This window comes from Trachinotus anak, unplaced genomic scaffold, assembly GCF_046630095.1.
Source record: "Trachinotus anak isolate AG129_WGS33_773 ecotype Australia unplaced genomic scaffold, CSIRO_AGI_Tana_v1 ptg000009l, whole genome shotgun sequence".
Classification (NCBI taxonomy): Eukaryota; Metazoa; Chordata; class Actinopteri; order Carangiformes; family Carangidae; genus Trachinotus; species Trachinotus anak.
The window spans coordinates 3,029,714-3,057,493 of NW_027273860.1; the positions used below are offsets into that span (position 1 = coordinate 3,029,714).

Genomic DNA, 27,780 nt, shown 5'->3' on the forward strand with positions numbered 1-27,780 from the left:
GGATCCTCTGTCCAAGGAGGTCTAAGTAAAGAAAACGAGATACGTGGCTGAGAGTCAAAGACAGAAAGAGAAGAAGAAAAGTCAGCAAAAAAAATGGAGTTATAGATGTATTGAATGCAGTGGAGGGTGATGGGAAGCAGGAAGCCACCCTCGTAGCTGACACATCCTTAACTCAGGATGACACTTCCCAGGTCCCAAACAACAGAATTTCCCTGTGCTCTCGTCAGTTGTTCTGCATGCTAATGTTTGACATATAGGTTCCTGGAAGATATTGTTTACAAAAAGCTGCTGGGATCTGGTTTCTGCACACTGCAGAATGCAAACTGATTTCTCTCTTTGCATGCAGCTCCTGTGATTTGCTTTTTTCATTTGTCACACTACACTTAAGCAAATAACAGCTTTTCAGTAATTACCTATGCTGCCATGGCACATGCTAATTCGAAGCAGAGAATGGTGCGACAGAAATAAGACGATTAAAAGATGATCAGAATGCTTTCACCGTTGGGTGTGCTGTCGGTGGACAATATTGTCCCACAATGCAATGCACAAAGGAAATTGAGCTACTCGCAGCTGCTGAAAAGAAAATGAAGCCGTGGATAGTGGTGCAACAGTTCCAGGAAAATCTGACATAAGAAAAAAAAAAAAATGACACCAGACCAGCGGAACAGGAGTCAGTGGAAGCTCCAGAAAAAGATGAAGGATAACAATAAGCAACCTCTATCCACTGAGGGAAAGCATGACATGGTTTATTCTTTTTTATCATACTATTATTTCCAAAATCAAGAAGAAAAATGAACTAATACAAATTATGTGAAAATAAATAACAATTTTGATTGGATAAATATGTACTAGATATTGAAGAGCCTACTATTACTACAATTGGGAATTGCGACACTTAAACTTTTTCCTCAAAACCTCACATCTTACTTTTTTCTCAATAGGATTACATATTTATTTTTACATGTACAGTACATATTTATTCATTTTTTTATGTTTGGGCAGTGAAAAAACCAAAGATAGAACAACACAAGCAGAGATCTCTCAATGAAATAACCACAACTGTTCTAACATAGGCCAAGATTTAGTATCTCCATCTACGACAGGACCCCATCACACATATTAAGGAGCCAACTGAGAACATACAGTATGTTTTCAGGGCATTTATTAGATGTAACCACTGTGTTACTGTTGATATTCCTCCTGTTTGTACTTTACTTTTCACACTGAACTTTTCTCCACAGAACACATGAGCCACTAACTGCTGTATAAAAGTCATCCTCCCCCTGAGGATGTTCTTCACGCAGATTATTCGCCGCTGCCCACCTCGCCGCATCAGCGTGCCACTCATAATCACAGTAAAGCGAACCCTCCCAGGTATTATTATGACAATGACATTTGCCAATAGAAGGGCAGGCAATCACAATAGATGTTTCTATAGCAGTAAAAATGATTTATAGCAGCTCTCATAGAAATGATGATCCAGAGAGGGCATGTTAGCGAAGGAGGATAATAGTACCCCTCTGCACAGCCCCTTTCCACCCGGCGTGGAGCGTGATGCAACACAGCCTTGACTGGCTCACAAACTCTGCTCCCCCAGATGACTGAGCCTCCTGGCCTTCACAAAGTCTATTTCTCCCTCAGATAAATGCTGCTATAAATAAAAGAGTACAAAACCAATCACCTCTCTGTTTAAAGAGACCTGCCACCTTCCCACACACGGGACCGTTTGTTTGATCTAATCTCCCTAGTTTGGTCTGGGGCTGTGTGGTCTGCTGTTGGGGCTGGCCTGCCTGAATGATTGTTGGAGCCTGCTGCCACTGTGTTTGTTGGGAGACAGAGCCCAGGCTGCGGGTGGTATTTGCCATTTCAGGATTTTCAGTGCTGTAGACCAGATGGCCGTCAACCTCGTGTTGATCTTGGAGCGCAGTCTTGCCAGGACCGCTTCCCCCACAGTAGAATAAGAAGAATCGAGATGTTAAACATGCTCCCTATCCTGAGCTCCTGGCTGAACTATAGCGGAGAGGGATTATGTTTGTATCTGGCTGTGCAGGGGGAGTTGGTATAAGCTGTCATAGAGCCCAAAGGGAACGAGGACTGGCACAAAGGAGAGGAAAGTGCACAAAATGACACAACTCAGACCCCAAAGGACACCTCATACTTCCCTCTTCTTATTTCTCCTCCCCTCTAGTCCATGACTGGTTCTCTCATGTCTAAGATTTAACCTAATTTCACAGCATTAAATCCATTTGTTGGATATTGTCTAAACATATAATGTCACACGATGCTTTAATTGAAATTCTTACAATAACAGTGGCTGAAATGACTGTGTGTAATATAAAATTGGCGCTCATTGTGACAAATCCACAGAAAACTATCACCAACTCTGCAGTTCCCTTCAGCTCTACGGACTATTTTAGCATCTTTCAGCTCATTGTTTTGGTTTAACAACCCACAAGTTTAGTGTTTTAACTTTCAGCTTCATTTCAACCTGAACAATCATACAGGTTGTTTTTTTGACCCTCTGATATGATGCGTAGGAGCGTCTCCTTAAATAGTGCCTCTACGACACCAGGCGTACCTGACCTTGGTCGTCATGGTTACATTAATAAACATGCGGACTGTACCGAGAACACCATACCTACCTTGGTCGCTGTGGTTAATATAAGAATAGTCTCAGCATGGTTAGGTTTACGGAAAGATGGTGATTTGGGTTAAAATAAGTACTTCCTCAGCAACGGCCATGGATAATTGAAACAACATAAACCGCTCTCCTGTGTCGTATTCATCCATCCACCTCAACCTCCTCCTGACGTGGACTTTGTCGCACTATGAACTACATTTGCTCCAGTCATAATTACTACGGCCACTAGATGTCGCCTAGCAACAAAATGTAACAATGGGTCTGCTGCACAGACGATCTGTGGGCCCGTTTTTTACAGTCTCTCACAGAGCCAGTATATAATAGAGTATGCAATTGCATGTGCAATATTCAGCAGTATTCTGGTTTTATTGGTTGTGGTAATATGCATCTAAAACTACCTCTAAATGAAGAACCAGGTTTAAGAACCATGAAGAATCTAAGTATTTTGACAAAAACTTGAATGGTCAAGTTAAATTGCTTAGAATTAAAACCAAGAAGACACAGTTCTCAAATCAGTCAGTAGAGATCAGTGACTGGTCATTAGGTACGCACGTTCAAAGCTCATTCACATTTCTGTCTGGATGCTTGATTGTGCGACTGAAGGTGCAGCTTCTCTTACTGAAGAGGGTCAAGAGTCACATTAAAGCACTTTGCTGAGAAAGAGTGGAAGGAGGGGAGTCTACCCAAAAAATCTCTAGATTTGCTGCTAGAATCTTAAAATAATTTGCTAAAGGGATTTTAAAGGTTGCCAAATGTAGCGAGAAAATTGCTTATTTGCCATTATTGGATAATTGTAAGTGATTCATTCCAGTGGAGGGTGAATGAGCAGCAGATAGAGACTAGTTCCTCCTTTTGGCTCTCGGAAGTGTTTTCTGATGGATGATGTCGGATATAGTTTTTGAACGGAGAGCGTACCAGTGTTGAATTATTGGTTGTTTTTTTTTTAGTGTTAATGCTGCTGGGCTAGCAAGTGATTTCAGTCTTTTTATAGCGAGTCTTTCAGAGTCAGACGGCCCTAACAGTGTTTTGTTATCCCAATTTAACCTGCAGGAATCTCGGAGGGCTTGCATAACGTGTTCACGGAGTCCCCCTTCGTCTTTACTGCAGTAATGAACCAGAGAGGAAATCTGTCAAACAGCCAAGAATTACAACTGTCACAGATGATGAGCCCCAAAAAGACTGAAGTCTGAAAAATGCTAACTGACTGCTTAAGGAGAGTGTGAGTCTGTGACTGACAGATAAGCTACACAAATGTGGGTTTAACGTAAGTTATTACTGTATTTCATGTTTCACTTATACAAGAGACAAGGCTTCAATGATGAGGACTCTCATCTCCGTGGATTAACAGGACTAATGCAGAAGTATTCTTTGTCCTCAAAAAGTCTGTAGGGAAACGTCTTATAACTGGGGTCTTCCTGTATTCGCGTGAATACGGTATTTATATGGACGGTATTGTGTTAAATTATAATACTATAACTAACGTATGTATGATCATATAGATATTCAACCAATGCAGAGGACTGTGTAGAAATATGAGGAATACTGCTGTAATGCTCACGTAGTACTTTACATCAACAGCACCTCAGGAGAGGCATGGTGTGAGGCATCTGTTGCACCTTTGAACCAATCATGTGGAAGCCAAGCTCTTGCGCTGCACCATCAGCAGTACAGTAACTGCCCATTGGGTAGAAACTTTGGTTCTTTTCATAAAAAGAGCTTCTTTCTGCCCCTATGAGCAGCTCTGCCTCTGAAAGTTGTTAAACTAACAATCTGTAACTAAACACCTCAAAAAAAAAAAAAAAAAAAAAAGATAGTGAAGTACTCTGACAGTACCCTCCACTGCTGTTCAACCAGGATTACATTTTCACTCCTCCACTCACCCATACAAAAGCTGCATTCTTCATGTTGAAAAGAACAGGACACCTCTAGAAGCTCGCTGTTTCACTGAGCTCTAAATTAGACATGACTATGCTGCCTTGCTCTCTGGTCATGAGCCTTCACCTTAACCCCAGAACCTATCGTCCAGCCTGCACCGAGCACTTCTCATCCCTCATTACGTGTAATAACACGTCATCTGCTACTGACAACAAGGCCCATATACAGCCGTGGCTCTAGGATGCACTCTGATGTTGACCTGTACCTCTTCACACCAGTATTTCCGATCTCTGAGAGGGCTGTTGTGCCCCTCCAATGCTGGTCCTAATCTATCTGGTAATTTGAGGCCTACACTGTTGCCGAGGAACTGAATCTTCCATCCCCTGCCTCCTGTCATGCCTCATGTTAGCCTCTGTAAGTAGAAGAAAGTGGAGGATGGGAAGGGGGGGTAAGGGAATATTGGGTCTCAATCCCTTCTCAGCACGTCTGAAATTGAGTATGGCTGGAGGGAGAGCAAATGAATAAAAGAAAGCTCTGGACCAACATGTCACGATAAGTTCTGTGATCCTGGTCTGCAGTGTTGTACAACCAGCAGACGTGACTCGTCTGGGATGTAAGAAGACACTGTTCAGTTGGTGATGTCGTCATCCTAGTTAGAAAACAACAACAATGATAATTATTTATAAAAAAAGGAAAAGAAAAATAAATATATTATTATATAAGGCTACAGTTGTGTATTTTGAAAACTAAAAAATACATAATATAGACACAGAAAAAAAAATATTAGAATGAAACCAAATATATAAATAAAAATAAAAGAAGATATAAGATATATATAAGATAAATAGATTTAAATGATAAATATAAATGTAGAGAAAAAATATGAATAAAACAAAAATAAAAAATATAAGCAAATTAAATACAAAAAAGGATTATATAATATCTAAAAAAGTAAATATAACAAAAAATATAACAAAAAAACAAGAAAATGAAAAAACCTGTCAAACACCTACTTTTTAAAAATAGGAATAAGGAAACAATAGCAAACACTTTAAATTATATAAAACATACATTTTCAAATAAAAAACGTGTAAGATAAGATAAATGGCTAAAAATAAAAAAAGTAATAAAAGATAAAATAATTATGCATTAAAAATCCTGCATTTTGACTACTGTATTACTTGTGTGTGTGTGTGTGTGTTTGTGTGTGTATTTCCATTCGTAGTCCATCCCTGTATACCCAACATCCCTCTTACAGTGAGATTTGCAAACTTTGCAGGCCAGACTTTGAGCACCTCAGATCTTGACCACGTCTCACCACCGCTGCTGGTGTGAGGTTTAAGATTTGAGTGAAATAAGTATAATTTAAAGTGAGTGTTCCCCAGCCTGCTAACTTAACACCAAACTTCTCCAATATTCAGCTTCCCTCTGTATTTGAACTACCCCCATTTCGCCCCGACACGCTGCGATCCAATGTGCATGCATGCACACAAAGCACAATGTTTCGGAGGCTTGTTTTTCTTGTTGTTGTGCTCCGTGGAGGAAAAAGATGAAGAGGAGGCAGAGCAGATGTCAGGACTGATAGCGAGCTTATCTGAACATCATCGATTTTCACACGTTCTTACTGGGGCCAGCACGGGTTGGTTTCCTCCTCGGATGCCAAAGCATCTCACAGAATAGCCAGGAAACTTGTCAGAATGGATAAAACTGATAAGAGGGCACAAAAAGCTGTCCACCCACACCTTTCCAGCTTGCTAACACATGTTTCTGCTCCCTTCAACACGTTTTAAAAGCTTTTAACGAGAGAAGGGTACTTTTCGCTTTGAAGCAGGACTTATCAGTGTGTTTGAACATGTGAAAAAGAAAAGGAAAAGAAGCCGACATGGAGCAGAGGTAAAATAATTGGCCACACTGCCTGTGCGTCCAGCTCTAAGCCCTGCGTCGACTGCACTCCTGGTTCTGTTAGTGTTTGACCTATCTTCCCATTTAAGAAGCTCTATCTAGGAGGCTTCTACTGAAGCATGAAAGCCCTCTGAGGGCTCTGCGTGTTAGACAGACAAAATAGAGAGAGGTGCAAAGGGGCCATAAGAATAGTATAACAGAAGAAGACCTAGAAGAAAACCCCAATCTGAACAAACAGTTCAATCTAGCAGCTGAACCTTAAAACTTTCCTTAAAACAAGTGAAATATTCAGCCTGTACATTGAGATAATATAAAATGTATGGTTTGAGGGGAATCAATTCATGTAATCTAGATGCCACAGTGAGGTAATGTCATTTGTTATATATATGAAAAACATAAAAGCTTTTTGAAGTCGGAAATTATGCCTGTGATGTGTTATCGGCACTTGGGTCGCAGATGGAGATTTGGGAAAGATGGTGTTTATGATTAATGAAAAGGCCATCCACCACCCCGACCGCCACACTCTAAACTTTCTGCCACACTACATTCAGGTTTGGCCCAGAATGTAAACTGTCCACTGTTAGTGCAATTCCCACAGATACGATGCTAGACAATGCTAGAAAAATGATACTGGTTGTTTGTTAAAACACCCAAAAGTAGCATAATGATGTTGCAATGCTGCATTTAAGGCTGTTTTTAACACAAAGCAAATTTAGACATGGAATAGTAGGCGCGAAAATCAAAAGAAAGACACAAGAAGGTCCAAATAAATGAAAATCTGCTCCAGGAAATCCAAAGTGAGGCACTGTTTCAGTTAGAGCAAATATAGTTTGTGTTTATCCCAAGGCTGAATCAAGACAAGAAGAAAGAAGAGACTGGAGGAACATAACAGAAACTCCAATATACACAAATTTCCAGGCACAAATTTGTATGAATGTCCCAAAGCATGTTCATTCTGACACAGGATACTGTTCCTCAAAGTTGTTTTCTACTCAACAAAACAAAAATCGTTCCTTACCCTGTGATCATGACACTGACAATCGATGTCATCCCACTGATACAGATGCCAGATTAGAAAATAACACGCATTGCATTTCTTTAGCACTACTAAATTCCTGGATTTCTTATTTTTTATTTTTTGTACATAAATAAAACTTAAACATAACGATCCCTGTAACAGCTAAATGCCCCCTGAAGAAGAGTCTTCATGCTCAAGTGGGTGTTTTTTCTAAAGTTAGAGGAGTGCTGTGGCCCAGCGCCCCAGAGCACAAAGCTATCAGAGCTGGTTTGGCTCTGTTTGGACCAAAGTCAGGTGGAGTCCACGTGAGCCCCAGGCTCCTCAGCTCAAACCCAACGACTCTTCCCTTCAGAGGTCTGGCTTACGCTCTCTCTCCTCACCCATCAGGATATTTATCATTCCTCTGCACAGATGATGTATTCAGCAGCAGTTAAGACGAGTGCTCGTAGCAAAATGTCAAGGATTGTTGCCGCTGCCTGTTGTGTTTACTTCCTCCACCCGTCCTTCTGTTTCCGACTGCTCGTCCGTGTTGCCTCCAGGCGAGCGGGCTTCTCACATGCCCCCTGTGACATGTCTCATCTTTAAAATGCAGCCTTGATGGCACATTTGTTCAAGATGACAATGAGGGTTTCCCATCCCCAGGCAAGCTGGAAAATGCTTGTGTACAGTTCACACTGTGCAGGCACACCAGTGTTTGTACACATTTGTTTGTGTTTGTGCCTGAATATATGAATGTATTATTAAATATCTTTATGTTTTTCCTTGGCTTAGCTGTTCTTTATTTTGCTCATTCATGGGATTTGTATAGAAACCTAGGAATGAGGACAGCAGTTCCTTTATGTGACTTCCTTGAAGGTCTAATGCACAATATACATTGTTAATGAAGGGAAAAATATCGTATAACATAGATATATGCTCATCTGCTCCTGATACACACCAGATGGAACTGGGTTACTTATTACAGAGTTAAGGCAAGAGTCACCAACCAGTCCCCCCCTCCTTGCAGGGTTAAGAGAAGCAAGACATGCTCCACAGAGAAAATCACTCAGCCACATTGTGCCGACTAAATCAGAACCCACTGCCACCCCATCCATCTCTCAGCTGGCAGTGGAAGTGGTGATACTCCGGAGTGTGATTGTGTGCGGACGTCCATGTGTTTATTTTGTTGGGAGGTGGAGAGAAGGGGCTGTGGGGTGGGGGTGGGGGGGTGAAGGGGCAATGTAGAGTCTTAAAAGCTTTAAGCTTCCTGTTTCCTGAAATTCACAGCTCCCATGAATCACCATCACTGCTGTTTTTAGCCTGATTACCTTTCTTTCAGTGCTTCACATTTTAATTCCTACTTGAGAGCTTGGTAGGCACGGCTGAGCTGAGTGTACGTTCAATGGGCAGTAGAAACATGAAAAACATCAGGAATTTTGACAAATAGCGTCTTGTTTCAATTTGACAATATTTGCAGGTGGATCGGGAGCATCTGATGGGAAATAAACCTTATCTTCAGAGTCATGAACAGTGGAATTACTTTCTTTTCCCTCCTAGTTGCGTCTTCCTCAGTAATTCTGTTTGCAGTGTTGGTTTCACAGGAAACTGGCTTCTTTTTTTGTTCTGGCACATCAAAGTTTTCTCCGTTTTAAATTATAACTCTTTTGCATGAAACTGAGCGTTTGGACGGTTGGTTTGATTTATTATTTTTTTCCTGATTTAATATCCTCACACATGAAATTCTGTAATAACACAATCACTTTTTCAAAGTCAAGTTTGAATGAATTGAAACTAACACATAATTAATTCATCCAATTTAGCTTAGTTTACTGATAGCTCGACAAGGCAGTTATAGATCAAGCTGACAGTGGTGTTTACTTACCAGTCCAGAGGAAACATCGCAAGTTCATCATCAAACTTCATTCCTTCACTTACCAAGAGCTGGCTCCTGTGGTGGAAAGCAACCCTCTTCTTTTGCTTCTATTTCTATCACTTCTTTTCTTCTCCTGAAGTTAGCATGCTAACCAGCTAGCCCCAGTCTGGTCAGAATATCTCGTCACTTTCCGATACCGAGCCACTGTAGTGTCCACGCTGCCCTGAGGAAGTAGCGCTTCTCAGAAGGCGTATTATAACCTTGTGTGTTGTAAACACAACAATGACTGAAGAGGAAGTAGACACCTGTTAATGCTAACGCTAACTACTTAGCAATAGCAACAATTACAAAGTATTGTGTGGGACAGCTGAGCTGAAGGAACACTTGAAGTACGTAACGTAATGCATTTAACTAACTAAATTATTGGGTCTGTATTAAAACCTTTTAGTTTGTTTCTGATTTGATAACTGCAAAAAGAAACTCAAACGTTTATATTTGGGAACATGCTTAAGCTAATTTTGTTGACATTTAGAATATTTTTACTATCAAAATAAATATAAAAATGAATAACACACACACAAATAGCACATAACGTCATAATTTAAACTACTGTGAAAATTTATTGATGTGTTTTTACATTTAAATGCTTTAATTGTCTTGACATATTAGGTACATGTTTGCCAGATTAAATTTTTTGTGTCTGTAACTTTGCTCCAGATTAAAAATCTCAACAACTTTTCATTGGATTTCAATGATATGTAGTATAAATATCCACGGTGTCCTCATGATGAATCTTAATGACTTTAGTGAGCCACAGATTCTTTGGATTAGTGCCACCAGGGGTCAAACATGTCACTTATCCAATTACATATACACTATATGTACTGTTGTAATTCTCTGTAGATAACACCTGAAGTGCATTACCGTAACTATATATAGCACGCCTGACAACAAGTTATTGACATGGTTCGCTGTGTTGACATTTTAGATATGTTGACCACTTTCACAGACCGTAGGACACACCGGCCACTGCATGAGTCAGACCTGCCTTTTCAGTTTCCCCTAACCTTTCAGCCACCTTGCCACCAGCAGTTAATTTCCCTTAATCTGCAGGCAGGTCAGGGCAACAAAGTTCCTGGATAAAGATACGGCCGACTGCTCTCTGGACCCTCATTTCCTTTTAGTGGCGGTGGAGAGGAGTCAATTATGAATTTAAACAGGCTAACTTTAAAAAGTTACCACCACTTACGGTGATTGCATGAGCTTTCTATTGTTTTTAGAAGAGTTTGCCGGCGTATTATAATTGCCTCAGTAATATGCAGAGCCTTTTATCCTGCTCATAAAAGCCAGTCACATTAATCAAGCTGTATTGGTGGTGGTGAGCTATATGAGATATTTGGGACAATAAGTGATGCATGTCTTCGAGAGATGCAAAACTCTGAACGTGTCATCCGAACCGAGTTCCCGACCATTAAACGTTATGACTCTATACCTCTATTAAAATTCTGGATATTACTCATATCACAGTGTTGGAGGAGGGGAAAAGAGATGTGCCAGACTGTTCTGTGAAGTTCATTCCTCGGTGTCAATCTCACGTCTCTGGTAATTGTTGAGCTGGTCACATATGGAAAAGGGAGAAGGGTGGAAAAAATAGCTTCCTCAAAAACATGGCAGATTTAATTTGCCAGCTCGGATGAAAATTGGCCAGTGAAGAAAACAAACGACAGTAACATGGGCCGATGGTACCAATTCGTCAGGGAAAGATTGAGGAGCCAGTCTAGAGATAGCTCACATCTCCATAAATCATGTTGACAATTGACTTGAACTGCAAGAGGAGGAGGTCTCCCATAAAGCCAGCCTGAACAGGCACTGATATAGGGCGTCTCTCTCCCATTGCCCAGAAATAGAATGACAGCTTGATGCATTGAGGATGGCCCGTGATGGCTGACTGAAACACTGTCTGCACACTCATTTGAAGTGCTAATCTGTGAATTGTTTTTGTTTAACTTTGGGCACTGTCTTTGGTGGCGTGTTGCTGTCGCCGTCTCCTCTGCGCTGGAATCACCAACAGTAACTTAAAAAAACAAGCTGTATTGGTGGAGGTATGATCTATTCTCTTACATTTCCGGTTGATGAAGGTTTAGTTTCTGTAGATGGCACTCCGCCTTTTCACTGCTCAGACTAATTATGCAGTTCTACTAACAAATGGTTGCCATTGCTGCCAGAAATGTAAATTACCTCCTGTAACCAGTCTGACTTCAGCCAATGTGAGTAAGAACTACACTCAATTATCTTTGCGTTAAATTTTTATTGTTTTACTTTTCTGAGTGACATAGATGCAGTAATGCAAGCGAGGGAAGGCAGACTCATACAGTTTGCCTTATTTTTGTTGAGACAAAGGATAAAATAATTATTGCTATTGTAACTTTCCAGAGCTGGAAACCATTGTTAAGCAGGTATCTGCAGGTATTGAAAAGTCTGAAAAGTAGCTCTATTCTCTCTCTAAATTTTGTTATTTATTTCTGCTTATCTCCATCCACATCTTATTAATTGATTCACTCTATTACTAAGAATTATTTTTATATACAGCTTTGGAAGTACTGACAAAAGATAGAGGTAAATGTCAATAAATTCATGCACTTAAAAAGTAATTGTCTGCCTTATTATCCCTACAGGATTTCTGTCAAACATGTATTTAATTTCACTCTATGTGGTCCTGAAAAGCTTTAAATTGAATGTGGTAAACACTGCAGAAACCCTGTGTTTTGAGTGAATACACAGATGTACTCGGTATTGCCCTCAGCACTGTTGATACTTGCGTCTTCTTCAAACCCAATGCCCTGTTCATTTGGAGCGAGAGTGGATATTTAAGCTTCTCAAACAGATGAGCCCAGTGTGAAAACAGTCTCACATTTCTGTCTGAGCAGGGTTTAACTAATTACTGCAAAGTAATTTTGGTCCAGGCGCCACACCCCTCACCCCTGCAAATGGCTAAAACGCCTTCTGAGCTTTGCCAGATGACAATACGCGAAGCTAAATCTCATCTTCTGCCTATTAGAAGTTTCTCTCTCTTCCTCTATCACGTCTGATCTCTTTCACATCTCCCTGCCTCTCATCTTTCTTGCATGCATCCTCTACATAAACAAGAATTGAACAGGTATGATATTTCAGAATTACTTATAATACAGTATGTCTAATAAGAGTTATGACCTGTTGATAAGATCAGTAAATGTAATGTGACGACTAAAATTAGAACCTTCATGTCCAGCATTACTGTATTTCAGGAAACAGTGATGTGATTACAGTAAGGCATCTGCTTTATAATGCATTACTTCCAACAAAACAGGCTTGATGTTGTTGTCTATCTCTGGCTTCTGTGTTTTTCTCTATAGGTGTGTTATGACTGTGACACCCAGTCGAGTGTATAAGCCTCTCCCTCTCCCTCACTGCCTCTGTTGGTGGCTCACAGAGCTGTGTTTATGTGGGTTTCACCAGATGTTGATTTAACCATTGAACAGATGACAGACTTAGCCGGCAGCTGAGGAGACAAATCCACAGTCCGACACTCAGCAGGTTTCCACCTCGCTTTTTCTCCGCCGGCTTTGTTTACATACGTCTGTCTCTCTCTCGCTTTCTCTTACTTACTCACACCACATCAATGCTCTGACTTTTTTTTTTTGCTCATTTCTACCTATACTGCAAGGCTCGCCGACAACCACAATCACACACACTCTCTCGCTCTGTCTCTTCATCTTGTGTTTGAATACCAATCATCAATAACTGATTCCAACAGTGTAAAGTTGCAGATTATGATTTCAAAGCTGCAAAAAGAAAAAAAAAAGTGTAGTGAATGTTGTGGATGGAGCTTTGTAATTAGTAGTAAACAGGCTGAGCTGCAGCGTTTTTCTCAAGAGAAGTAATTTACAGTTGCTCTAATAAACATTCAGTCATAAAAACAAATCCATGCAGCAACGCCAAATGTGTAAAGCTGTCAGTGTTGAAATGACAGATTAGAGTGTCCACTAAGCAAATAAAACATGACTCTGAAGGTTTGAACTGCTTTTTCAAATAGGAGTTTTCTCGTCATTATGTACGCTTCCAATTCCCATCACAAAACTAAATAATGAAAAAAAAAAAAAGGAAAATTATTATTATTATTTTTGCAGTTTTTGTTTGGTTTGCCCACTAGAGAATGAACAGGAAGGGATTCAGTGTTTCACTGAAGTGTAGGTTAGAATCTTGAAACAGGTTCTGTGCCTGCATCTATTTCCCTGATTATATCTAATCTTTGAAATAATATGTTGTCATCTACAGAAAAATGTCCAACCTAAACAATTCATCCTCTCTGTTGAACATCTGTCTTATTTTTCTCTTATTTTTTGCTTTTTTTTTTTTTTTTGTAGATAACTGTGTTGATGATGTGATCCGTAAAAATACCCCAACCGCAGTGGCGACAACATTTTCAGCCGTCTGAAGCATCAAACTGAGAAAAATCCATTGTAAGACAGAGACCAATTTCTCTAACAGTGGGTTCAGTCGACCATGATGCCATACAGCTACAGGACATGTGTGCACTACATGACTCCTGTTTTTGCCTTGACTGTCACTCTCATGTAACCGTCAGCTCCGTGCAGCATGCTGTCTGGCACTTTTCAAAAAACATATTTTGGTAAATGTCAGAAATGACAAACTCAAGTTGACATACAGGAGGCAGGGAAAAGGTGGAAAGACCTCGAAAACAACGGGCTAAACTTCACAGCCAGGATGTTTTGGAACTGATGGAGAAAACGTGTAATTTCTCTTTAAATAACCCTCAGCCTTGGTCCGAACTCAGGAGAAAGTAAATGCCATTCACATCACATGTTAAGTGTGTAAATCAAGTTAATTTTGCTCTCGCTCACCATGCTCATTCGCCTTGAAATAAATCCAGAGAGGGAAGTGAGGTGCATTCATTATGAATGCATTCCTATTCTTGCATGTGTTCTGTGCAGCCTCTCCTCTCCTTGTTCTTAATTCGTGTCTGGCTCTTCAAATATTTAAAGGTAGGACTCAGGAGCTGAAGTGACTACAAACATGGATTCCAGGGCCCACTTGACAAGGCGGAGTAGGTTGTTGTACAAGACGGGCACTTAATCGAACATATGGCCACAGGAGCTCACCATAGAAGTTCGGAAGGGAAGCCAAACCATTGTGCCCGTCCCTGACTAACATGGCTCCATTGCCCAGCAATCATATTTATTCATACAACCCAGTTTTTGGGCTGTCAGGTGTAGTATAAAGTCTAGTCCAAGAAACACTGATTTGGTTTTGCAAGTCAAAAGACTGTTTCTTGTCATAACATATCATCACAAGGTATATTTAATCTTTTTTCTCATATTACTTGATACATAATTATGTTTTAACTGCAATAATCTATAGCAGTGGTTCCCAAACTGTGGGCCAGGGCGAAGATATTGCAAGTGGGCCATTAAATCATTTGCAAAGCAGTAGGCTACAATTTTTGGTCAAAAGATGTGATTATAAAAACATTGAATACAAATACAAGTAAAGTTTTTAAATGTGGCAGAAAGCTGATTTCAGCAGAAAAGCGCTGATAAACCCACTGTACACCACCTGACCAGAGCCAAACAGCACACAGATGATGCAACTAGCTCATGAAGAAACTCGGACATTTAGCATCTAAAGAGCCGTATAGTTCCTGAGAGGTTGGAGATGACCAAGCCAGAGCCTAAAAGGAAAACAAATACTATATTTCAGGTGGACAGACACACAACTCCAAGTGAATGCGATGGTGATTATGACTATTTACACAGCCCCCAAGTGGCTATTATCGACAGTAGAACTGTTGATAATCACAATTAGGTGATTTTATGTTGTGATTACAAGTTGTTCTAATGACCACATGTTAATTAGTTCTGCTTTAAATGACATGAAGCCTGACTTCAAACATTACACAACGATTCTATGTAACTTTGTCACTTCTGAATCAACTCAGTTGAGTTGCAGCCTAGACGTCTAGACGTTTTTCAACCTGCCAGTCATCAAAACCGTGCATACTGGGAAACGGTAAGAGGCTCTGCTTCAAGTTTTCCATGAGTTTGACTTCATTCCCACCACATGAGACACATAAACCTCCTCAGGAGACACTTGTCTCCTGAATACAGTAGGAAGAGGAACTGATCCTCCCACCTGACTGGGGATTACTGTAGACAGACGAGACTGAACCCTTGCTGTGGTTGCTTCCTCACTCCACTCCTCCTCTACATCTCCAATTCTGTCTCATCTACTACTGTTCACTCCTCAGCTTAAAAAGAGGACACAGGTAAAGTGATTTCAAAGGGAAGAATAATGATACCGGGAAGAGGGATGGGAGGGAGGACGGGTATTGAAGTGTGTGTGTTTTTAGGGGCGTTGTGACTGTGGTTGAGGGGTAGACTGAGATCAAACAGCTCATGTGTGTGTGTGTGTGTGTGTGGGAAGGGGGGAGGGTGTCCCGCCCCACCACTCCCACCCATCACTGCAACAAGGTATTGGTGATGTCAGCCCCATCAAACAGCGCCGATGAACACAAGGGACTTTGCCTCAGCATGAGCAAAGACACGGGCTCTGACTGGAGCTCTTCCACTGGAGCTCGGCAACACGTATCTGTCACTGCAAGAAAATACTTCCTGTTTTGAAGCTTATTGTTAACTAGTTTTCATCCAGTGCAGTCTAGTTACACAACAGGTCCCCCAACCTGAACAACCATGCAAGTGTGGTGACTATAAAAACGGTCATGGCTTAGCTAGGTTTGAAATAAGGTCTTAAAATCTTTGTTGTCATGGTTACAATAATAACAAGGAATGGTCATAGCTAATAGAAACAACATAAACTTTCACATGGGAGTTTTGAGTTTTGTTGACAGTCCACCCTCCTCCAGATGTGGACTGTCACTCTATAAACTACGTCACAGCACTTTCCCCATTGCTTATGGCCACTAGATGTCGCCTAGCAACAAAATCTAACTCTGGGTCATAGTAACCTGCTCCGCAGACGACCAATGGACTCGTTTTTTTACAGCAAGACAGTCTCTAGTTACAATACTATGACTTATTTCAGAAATTAAGCAAAGGTAAATATGACATACATTCAGTTATGAGGATGAATACTTAACTATGTCCTTCTAACCCCCCCTGTAGTCTGCTGTAGCTGACTCAGTGACCATGAACAGCAACACAATAATGTGATGGAGGTTTTCACAGACATGCATTTTATTACATAAATGTTATATTATATAGAAGAATATCCCCCACACTGCTCTTGCTCAGCATCACAATTTATTAATCATACCAAGGTTTCAGTCTCTGTAGACCTTGGTCTCAAAATACTTCTGACTGAAGAGGCACTTTCCAACGGACTTGCATCAAAGACATTTGGATGTACAAATATCTAAAATTCATATAATATATGAATGCCTCATGTTTGAATGTGACTTCTGAGTCCCTTTGGTATTAAAATGTAATTTACGATAAACGCTCCACTATGTTCACCAGCTAGTTGCTAACTTGCATTAAAGTTGTGAGCCTAGAACCAAAACAAGTCAAAAGATGCTAAAAAGCGGAGGAGAACTGCAGAGTCGGGTGATAATTATCTGTGGGTTAGTCACTATGAGTGACCCCTGTCACATCACTGTAGTCATCTGATCCATTGCTAATGAAAGATATTGATCAGAGCAGCTTTTTGGCACTGACAGTTTAAAAGTGGCAGCAGAAATCCACATGAAAGCTAATCAATCACGAAACTGGTGCAAAAATAAATTGGGGAATCTACAGGGCTGGAGGGTGGGAAAGGGGGTGTTGCACTGCTTCTTACACACCGGTACCGAATACTGAGCGAACACTGAGGCTCTGCCGGTAACTGAACAGAGATACTGTGAAACACTCATGTGACGGAGACCTACACTGTATCTTTGAAAGCCCAAAAGCCATTACTCTGACAGATAGACAAATTCAGCATCTGCAGGAAGTCATGATCAAGTCTTTATCAGATAGTTAGAGTTGATGAGTCTAAACTCTTTCACTTCCTGTACTGTAAGGCAAAAAGTGCAGACAAAGATTTATTTCTTCAACTCAAACAAGTAGCAGTTCTTGCTTGTCTCAGCAAACAGCGGGAAGAAAACAGATGTGAGATTCCTCTTTTCTGACGTTGTCTTCTTTGTCTTGTCTCTGGCGGTATTGATCGGATGCTTCAGGATATGGTAGAAAAATTATGTTTGAGGAAGGCTCAGATAAAAGCCTCCCAACCAATCAGAAAGCAAACTGTATCTTACAGTGTAATATATCTTCAAAACTTCAGTCACTTCTCCTCCAAGACAGAAAAACCTCCATCGGATGACTGGCACAGCGCAACACTCTCACTTCCCTCACAGCTGCAGATGATGCGGGCGATAACTGCAGTATGGGGCCCCTGTGAAATGTGTAGGGTATGTGGACATATGTATGTTTGTATGTATAAGCAGAGTTGATGGTCGGCACCTGATCTCGAGCTTCTCTTTCATCCCTGCATCTGTGGCAGGCTGCCATGGGCCCATATCATTTAACACCCTACACCTGTTGGGATGAATTTGATACCTGAAGATAATGGATTGGAGTTCAAAGAGGAGAATGTGGACAGGAAACTTTTCCAGAGGTCATATTTCATGAGCAATGATGCGCTGATGCAAACACGCCGACCTATCCACCCACACATGTTTTCACGGGCTATGGACAAAGAAATATACACACACAGATATGCAGACACGTGCACACATACGAAAGCAGGTTTCAGTTCAAGCATGGACATGAAAAGGGGAAACACACAGCTTCAGTTACTGGATGAGAACACATAGTGTTTTGTTCCTACTAATATAAAGTTGGGCCATGGGGGTGGCCTATTTGCCTTTAAGCTGCTAAAACTTTTGAATGCATTTTTCAGTTCACACCAAATCATGATGATATTTGCACGTATAAACTTTGAGCAGTCCCATAGAATTTGATGGCATTTCACCCACAGGGAGCTCTACAGCAACTTCTTAAGTGTCCGACTCTTCTGAAAATTTCATGTAGTTCTTCTTTGTAAAAAGCTAATATGTTCCCCAAAAAGGATTTCATTGCTTCGCCAAAAATCACAGCCACCTACAGTGAGTTTTTTGATTCACATTCAGATCTAGATGCTTATTCAACATTTCAAAACATTTTCTGGTATTAGAATTACAAATTAAGTGAATGGTTCGGGGAATCCAGTTCAGACTGAGTCCAAATGATCTTGAGTCTAATTGGGTTTGGAAAATACCCATTTCCTCTGCTGCTGTGTGTCAACATTTTGTAAACACTGTTGGACTGTGGTAAATACTAGCTGTGCAGGGAAGTGGTAGAAATAATCCACCTATCACTATCAGTTTTCCAGCGCGGCTGCTTGTTAATTGGTAATACATCAAGCTGCTGCCAGTGATGGTGTTCATTCTTAATTGGGTTTCCTTGGATCCACTGCTGCTGTGTTTGAATTAGGACTAGTTGTCCTTCGGTCTGTTTTGGATGGGATTTCACTGTCCTTGGATTTCTCTCAGTCTAGGACATCATTCTTTGAAAATTAATTTATGCACATCAGGTCTGGGTAGGTTTTCCACAGGTGTACTGCAGCTCAGGTCCAAAACTTTGGACCCTTGAAAACCTCTCCTGTGGGCTTGACAGAGGTTAGTATAGATTCTCTCCCTCAAATCAACATTTCAATTAATTAATCAACAAAACTGACATGCATAAACACAAAACATACATAAATAATGATAATCATTACAAATGATATTTCTGTTCTGGCTGGTCCAAAGAGTCAGAAAAGGAGAGAGTAGCCTAATGCTGTGAGCTGCAGAGTACAGAGCCCTAATGGATCTGTAGGTCAGATTTATTGCAACTCATCCCCTCCACTGCTATAGGAGAGAAAAAGTTGACTGGACCTCACAGACTCCAGAGACTATAATTCATTCCCCACTGTGCTCCATTTTATTCAGCCAGAGTACATTTGGTGAGTACTGGGCTCCTTTTTTTTGGGCCAATAAAACGTAATCACTGTCTGCCAGGACCAAAGTCGCACTGTATTCTTTATGCAATGTGATGATTATTTTGGCCTTCGCTGAAGGTCGATTAGCTGTTTATTTTTTTCGCCTATGGCTGGGAGAGGGATTGTTAAAATAATCGGGGATGTTTGGTTTTGATGTAATTAGGCATCATAGTTTGCAGTTATATTTGAGGTGTTTTTCCTCGTGCTCTAATCCATAGTGTGATAACCGAGTAGACACGATGTTTGAACAGGTTGACAGTGAGCACATTTGCTGTTGCGTGAAATAAGCTGGTGGCATGTCAGTGTGGGGACAGCCCCCTCAACCACTCGGTCTTCTGTACTGGCAGAGAGGTAAAACAGTTTGACATCATGCTGTTTGCTTTCAGTCCTCCTGTGATGGGGTTGCCCCGAGGTCCAGCTCTGCAACTTTAACAACACTTCAGTGACTTTCAAAAAAAAGAGCCTAGGAATAAATCTAGCAACTCTGTGGGCAGACATTATCTACTTGGCAATATTCTTCAATATTCTTCTTCTATTAAAGAAAAAATATTGGAAAATATGAGTAGATGTAGTAGATTAGAGCAGCAACTAACAATTATTTTCATTATCTATCAATCTGCTAATTATTTTTTTGGTTAACCATGAATCATTTTGTCTAACAAACTCCCTCAAAATTCTCTTTAGGTTATATTTTAACACACCGAAAAGGTGACGTCTTCTTGTGTGGTCTGACCAGCAGTCGAAAACCCAGAGATATTCAGCTCATTATCATGTGTAGTAACAGCACATTTTTTGTAGTTGTAGCAGTAGTTGCAAATTTGACTATTTTTTTTTTGTTGCCTATTGCATAGAAGCTTATTTTTGCCACCTGCTTACATAGTTTGGATTACTATAACATTTAATTATAAAGTTGGAGTCAATTAAGTCTTTATTTAATTGTGTAAAAAAAATACCTTTGTACAATTTACAGTTTGACACCAGTTTTGGTAGCTTTTAAAAGACAGTCACATTTTTATTTTGATTGGGATGGTGTGTACTTTATGTGAATCCACGTTAATTTCCTGTCAAGATGGAAACAAACTGACTCTTTGACCTCTGCCATATGGGGTGAGGTTTATTGGTGATTTTTGAGAAGTGCTTTGCCATCTTGGTTATTACAATGAGCAGTATATGTCCACACAAATTATGACTAATATCATTCTTTTGTGGGCTTTGGATATGCTCATGAATGTTAATATGGATAAACAAAGGCAGAGCTGTCTTTTTGTAGAAAATACTCAGTTGTTCAGTGAAAATAATTGGGCTCTAAAGCATATTACCATGCAACCACCAAGGCAAGATTGGTATATGCTCAGACTGGTCCTCTGTCCACAGTGAGGACTACTGAGAGAGGCAGCACATCTCTCGGATCAGCTTCATTTAGAAATTGATTTTTACATGTGGCCTTGAACGTTTGAAATTTCCTTCTCAAAACCCTGTCAGAGCAGGGGGAAAAGTAGAAGGGAGAATCAATTCAAATTAATTTCAGAGATGAGGTGTTTCTGTCTATTACTTTAAGCAACTCTCATTTTAAATAGATCCTCTGCCCGTGAGGCAGTCCCGGAAAAAAATGTGAAAACATGATTGCTTTCTTCAACCCAAGAGGGGATGGATAATTCACTGTCTGAATTTAGCGAGAGTTGCAGGAGCGGCTTAATGAAATGAAAACCTGCACCTTCTGGTGCGTGATCAAGCTCGGGCACTGAGGAATTTGTTCTGGCTAACACACAAACAATGGTGCATATACACACATGCACTGCACAAAGATGAACATTATTGCACTGTTGGGAAACGCTGCTTGTGTTTAAATCTCAGGACGCCACGGGAATTAACTTGCTGTAAGTGTTCTTTAAGTTGTATTAGCCATACTGACAGTTTAAATAACATTTACATTTTTAGCTGTGTTTGTCCATTTGTCTGCCTTGTTTCTGGAAAGTGCTGTTTGTGACTCTTTTTGTTAAGATTTTAAAAAAGAATAATATAATAGTATAATGTGCAAAAGTGTTGGCACCTGTATAGAGCTCAGAACTTCATAAAGACCTTAGGCCTAATTGACCTGTTAGGACTTGTTAGGAAGGTCAAGAATTGTTGTTGGGAATTGTCAGCTGATGACATTTCCAGAGCTGATAAATCGTCTGGCTCTTCAAACCTTGAGGTAACGCTCAACAACCATGGGCTCATCCAAGCAACTGACTGAGGATCTGAAAACAACGCGAACTGATGCTACAAAGAATGAGAGGCTATAAAAAAGATATCAAATCACTGCAATTTCCACAGCCTGAAATGTCACTGAGAAATTGCAGTTAACTGTTACAGTCAAAGCAAGATCTGGACGACCAAGAAAACTGTCACATAAGACTGCACGTCTGCTGCTGGGCAGAGTTGTGGTCTGTTTTTACTGTGGAATTGCTTCTTTCATCAAGCTAACTTTTTGAATGCTGTCATTTGGCTAGGCTCCCGTTGTGCAGCAACTCCACAGTTGCATTTTTTACACCAGGGAGGACACACTGAAGATGCAGAGGAGGCAAAGCAACAAGAACCTGGGTCCAGACAAGAGAGACTGATGGAGAAGATCGTATCTCTGTTTTGTCATGGGCAACATGAGATTCCTGTATTATGTGTTTCACAGAGACATGGCTACAGAATATATCCCGGATCCCATCTCTAACATCGACGGCTTTCCGATGGATCAGGTGGCCAGGAAAAGGAAAGTTTCTGCATTCTAGAAATCTTTAGTGTTAGCCACAGGGCTACATCCATGCTACATATCTGGGAATTTACATCTACCCACATGTGATGTCATTCACTCTGTTACCAGAAGACCCCAGACTCTGCACCCCTTTGTACATTTGCATTTGTATATTTTTCTATTCAATTACCGTGTATTTCATTACTGTGTATTATTCACTGTGTATTGCTTGTTAAATTTTTCCTCTTTTCTAACTGTGAGTTGTGCAGCTGTAACAAAGCAATTTCCCTACAGGGATCATTTAAGTTTTTCTGATTCTGATTCATTCTAATCCTGATTCAAGAAAAACAAGCAGAAGCTTTCGGAACAGCCCTTAAAAATCCCCTGACTTAAACGTTATTGTAAATTTGTGTGTCTGAAAGTGTGGAGGACAGCCTGAAAACATCTCAGAACTTGAAGTGATCTGCAAGGAAGAGTGGAAATACTAACACGCACTTCAAAGTCAAAGTGTTGGCGATCTGCCTGTGCTATCTGCCAGGTGAGGGATCTATGTACTGACTTAGTAGGGTGCCAAAACTTTCGCACATGCCACAATTACTGTCTAATTTGTTTTTCTGTTCATATAATACATTTAATAATACATATCAGAGCCTTAACATTTAAAGAAGAGCTTGTGTTTAATGTGTATTTGTTGCACAGGTTGTTCTTTTCACTTCACAAATCAATCAAATATGGAATTTGCCCGGTGGTGCCAAAACTTTTGCATGCTGCTGTATAAAAGGAGCTTTTCACACCTAAAAGTCCACCCAGACAGTTTTTCTAAAAGAGCATGTGTTGAAATTTTGTAAACCATTGTTACTTCCCATTAATTAGACGAAAGCTGTTACGAGAGATTCCTAGTGATAATGATGCAGAAACAAGACTTTTATTATGAATAGAAGAAAATATGTGGAGGCTCAGATATACTGTCTCCTCAAAAATGACCAAGTGTGTCTCTAATTTCAAATCCAGAGGATTGCTACAACCAACAACACATTATCTAAATGCTTTCCTTTGAGGACCAACTGGTTAAACAAAGGGATTCTGCAGAGTGAAACAAGCATGACACTCGGCAAATGGACCAAAAGTATGCACTGTAGTCTTTCCCTCTGTTGAAGTGGCAACAAGAGCCCCGGGGTCAGTCAATTTATCAACAGCCGAGACAGATGAGTTACAGCTCTGACAAAGGATTCAATCTGCTACAAAATACAACGAGGGGGTTTCATATACAGAAAACATACATCTTGTTTTACCACCCAGTGTCCATTTTGCAACAACTGTGTTTCTACCCTGAAACCGTGAAGCTGGTTTTCCATCTTCGATCACCGTGATGACATCTACGATACCACTCCCTGGTGTCAAATAACACTGGGACAAAGTGCTGCATAATCATCGAATGAGCCAAAAAAGTGTTTCAAAGGAACAAAAGCTAATTGGAGGTAATATGACACCAGCAACAGCTCAAGCGTAGCATGGCAGGTGTACAAACGCTAACACACTCCCACTGCCGCTGTCGCCTGCCAGGCTGGGGTGATTGACATGACGTCGTTTCCCAGACCACAACAATGCCAGCAGGGTCCTTGCTATTCCGTGTGCTCTCAAAGGCTCAAAGGCGCCTTCTGGTAGCCCATAAAGCCCCATCAGGCTCCAGGCCCTGCAGTCATTCAATTAAGAATTTACTGGGCTATTGATTTCACCACAAGCAAAGTGTCTCACATCTTGGAAACAATAAGGAGGCTTTTACCAGCCTCTTACCTAAAAGGGTGATGACTTAGTCTTCAATGTGGAGACAGGCATGAAAAGACTAATACACTTATGTCCAGTGAACACATACAAAAAACATTTCTCTACTTTCAATCATTCCCCTCTCTAACATAACAGTAGTCTTGTAATCACCATGACCTGTTAAACTCACAATTATATCAAGAAAAGTGAAGAAGTCACTTACATTATGTTTCAAGACAAAAATTGAATTTCTTCTTGAAACATATAAAGATCTCCTAAATGAAGAAGTATTTTTATGGTTCTCTCAATGCAGTTTTGAAATATTTTGTGGAATGAACATAAATGTGGGAGGACTGTACCCACACTCAGATGTATGCATGGTTGTCTACCAAACTGTGTTTTTGGAGACTGCCACTGGATGGCGCCAAAGTTGGAAATTTCATAATTTTAACCTCAAAACTCAAGAATAAGTTTATCGTGTAATTGACAAATCGCAAATTGTGTAGCTGACATGAGCACCAACATAAAAAATAACACTACAAACTAATTTGTGATTCGTTGTTGCCTATTTGTCACATGATAATGTTATGATTATAGACACGTGAACAACTTTGGTTCACGTTAGCTTAAGCTAGTAGCATTTTGTATATGATTTGGCAATGCAAGTGCAATTTGCATCTCACTTAAAAAGACAGGTTAGGCAACACAACAACAAGTTCCAAACCAGGGTTTTCTATTTTGTCACTTTTTGGCCACTTGGGGGCAGAAGAAACAAGCTTCCTTTTAAGTTCATAAGCAAAATTGTTAGTTTTTGCTCTGTCCAGTCCTGGTTTAGTCGCCACTAACTGAGACTGAACCAAAACAGTAAAGTGATGGGATAGAAAAGCAAAACAATGACAGCAAACAGGCTAAAAAGCTCTTTGGAGCCGAGGGGAACTGTAGAGTTGCTTGATAATTCTCAGTATGAGTGACCTCCTTTTTGGACACAATTGGTAGTGTGACGTGTTGTTAATATAAAAAAAGTGATGATAGCTGTTTTAAATCAGCATCACTGAATGTTATTGTCTTCCTTTGAGGGGAAGTCGTTCTGAGTCAGACATGCCAGAACCCCCAGCATAAAATTGGCATTTTGGTGTATGCTTACAGCATTCCAGTGTGACATTAAAACTGAAAAATATTGACAGGATTTGGCAACCCCTCCTGGCTTAGATTTCCCATGATGCCAGCGAAGTCGGCAAGCCGCCATCTATTAAATCTTCTGCGACCCCCATCTGCGTCTAGGGCGACCCCATGTGGCATCCCAACACCAAGGTTGATAAAGTTTCATGTTGGCTCCAGCTTTGCCAAAATTGCTCCTTTTGATAGAAATTCTCCCCGCAGAATCATACAGTATGCGTTTATTATTCTCTGCTGAGCTTTACAAAATGCAACTGTTGATGCAACACGAGTTGAGCTGATTATAGGGCCAGTTGAGACTATAATGAAAGTGAGAGAGGGGAGGGGCAGACGGGCAGAGTGGGTGCGAGCGGGGAGGGAGTTTGGGGAGAAAAGAAGCGTAAGAGAGTAAGTGCGCCAGGGGAGAGTACATGTAGATGCTTAATGAATTCGGTCACAGCGCCGCACAATGAAATCTTTATCCATAGGGGATGAGGCAGGGGACTTGGCAGAGCTGCGGCGTTTCTCAGCAAGGGTGAAAAATAGAAATCCCACTGTCCCCTGTTGGCTCTCCCTCATGTCAGCTGCCTTGGTTACTGAGTTGGCTGCCAGTGGGCCCCACACCACTCCAATCCTCCACCCCCCCCCTTCTATTCCTCTTTTACTCTTTCTCTCTATCTGTCTTTCTCAGTCCAACTCTCCTTCACACTCCCCCCTGCTCATTCTCACTCTCCATTCCTCCCACTGTCCTCCGATCTCTTTTTATCCCTCTGATTTCTCTTTTCATGCTCTGCTCCTGCTCATGTTACCAACAAACATTGCTTTTTTTGTTTTTTTTTCTCTTTTCACCACTGTGTTCAACTTTACCTTCTCGTCACACCCTTGTCACCACATGTGGCTTAGTTATTCAAAACAAGTGCACATTGCTGCTGCTCACCAAAGTCGATAAACTATATTCATGATTGCACAAACACACGCACACGGCGCAGCAGGGAGGCTCCAGCTCTTACACGCAGCATTTGCAAGACTTACCTTGTAACAGGTTGTTCTGATCATTATGTGCAGCAAATCAATATGATGAGATTTTATAACAATACACATGTAAGTGCATTCAATTTCAACCAGATGCAGTTTTATCAGATGCACATCAACACAGAAATGTTAAACACGTTAATCCAAATCCTACCTTTCAGGAGCAGATCTTCAGTGAAACTTCTTTTCCTCGGCAGGCAGTGCCATTTACTGCAGTTTTCTCACTTTTTAGTTTTCTCTCTCTGACGTGCTGGTTTCTATTTCATATCTCAGTCTCTCCCGCAGAGTCTGATCACTGGGCTATTTGCAGAGAGGTCCAGCTGACCCCCTTGCAGAAGAAGAAGTAGGGGAAAAAAAAAAGACAAGAGAGCAAGAGCTGGCACCTCCTGATCCACTCCTTCCTCCTCGCTGCTCCTTCGAGCGCCCAGGGTGAGTGAAGTGTGAGACAAAGTAATCTTCAGGTGAAAAGATAGACTTACTCCCTCCCTCCCTTTCCTCTCTCGCTCTCTCACCACCTCTCCCTCTGTTGCCTGTGCTCGCTCTACCTGCTCAGAGCGCTGTGGACGAGCTCACACAGCAGTTGCCTCTCCAGCTCTCCCTCTTGTGTCTGAGCGCTGTGCTGTTGCTCCATCCATTCCTCTCGTTCCTCCGCGCCTCCCTCCCTCCCACCCTCTCTCCATCCCTCTATGGCTCCTGAATGTTTAGACATGGCAATTGTAGCTGAAAGGCACTGAATTAACCCACGGGACTCAAAACACACTCCTTCGCTCTACTCACTTTTCCCCAGTTTTTCTTTTGTTCTCGCTTTTGCTGCGGCCCCTCTCATTGTGTATGTGACCCTCCTGAATAGCACAATCAGTTCTTTTTAGGGGGAGTGATAGTCTATTAACTTTGTGGTCCCTGCTCTCCATTGGATTTTATCAACAGACTGTCTGAAGCTGGAATAAAAGATTATGGTCTAACATCCATGATGAATGTGCAATCAGGGGCGCCAGCCTGTTAGATTAGAGTGCTGCACACATGGGCACATGGTATAAGAAAATTGTCTCATTGAATAATCATGAGCAAAACAAGAAATATGTATGATGAATAAGTAAATATTTACCACCGGCCTCCCCTGATTAATTAATGATTAATTGTCCTTGGACAAGTGTAATTGGACTTAATTGAAGATATTGAATTGTTGAAAAACAGATGAAATCATGAATAGAAATCATGTGACAGTCTGTGTCCCTGCAGGCTGAAGAGTGTTTCCGATGAGCTCATCGACCGGCGTCTCATGAATCCAGAAACAATTATACGTCAGCAAGTCCAAGTTAAAGTCAAGGCTCAAGTCTCTGAGTTAAAGTCTGAGTGATGTCAAGTTCAATCAGGTCTCTGAAGAAGAAGTGCAAATGCAGTTTTAAGTCTTAATCACATGAGTGATCATATACAGCCAATTATAGCTTCCTTTCCATAGAAACGCAGCAGTCAGAATCAACCCTAATAGCCAAGTGTGTTCACAGATTGAAGGGAATTTGGTTAGTCAGTAACTATAAAAAATCAAAGAGGAGGAGACATGACATGTAGCCAGCGTCTGCAGCTATTATTTTCTCCATATGTGGTTCTCAGCAGGTGAGGCTAATACTGTGTTCATGGCATATTGGAGTTCCATAATTAGCCGTTTCCATCTTGGAGACAGCATTTACATCAACAGTAGCAGCAATAAGCTGTAATCACTGTATGACTGAGAAACTGTGGAT

At 40.9% G+C, this 27,780-nt stretch overlaps 1 protein-coding gene across 1 annotated transcript in view; it reads right to left on the reverse strand.

Moving 5' to 3' along the window:
• Positions 1-26,480, reverse strand: part of LOC139625042 (cadherin-20-like) — a 75,139-nt gene extending 48,659 nt beyond the window's left edge. The window contains exon 1 of the mRNA XM_071484623.1: positions 26,193-26,480. The gene's annotated coding sequence lies outside the window, so the exon portion shown is untranslated. The remainder of the gene's footprint in view (positions 1-26,192) is intronic.
• Between the last annotated feature and the right edge of the window lie 1,300 nt (positions 26,481-27,780).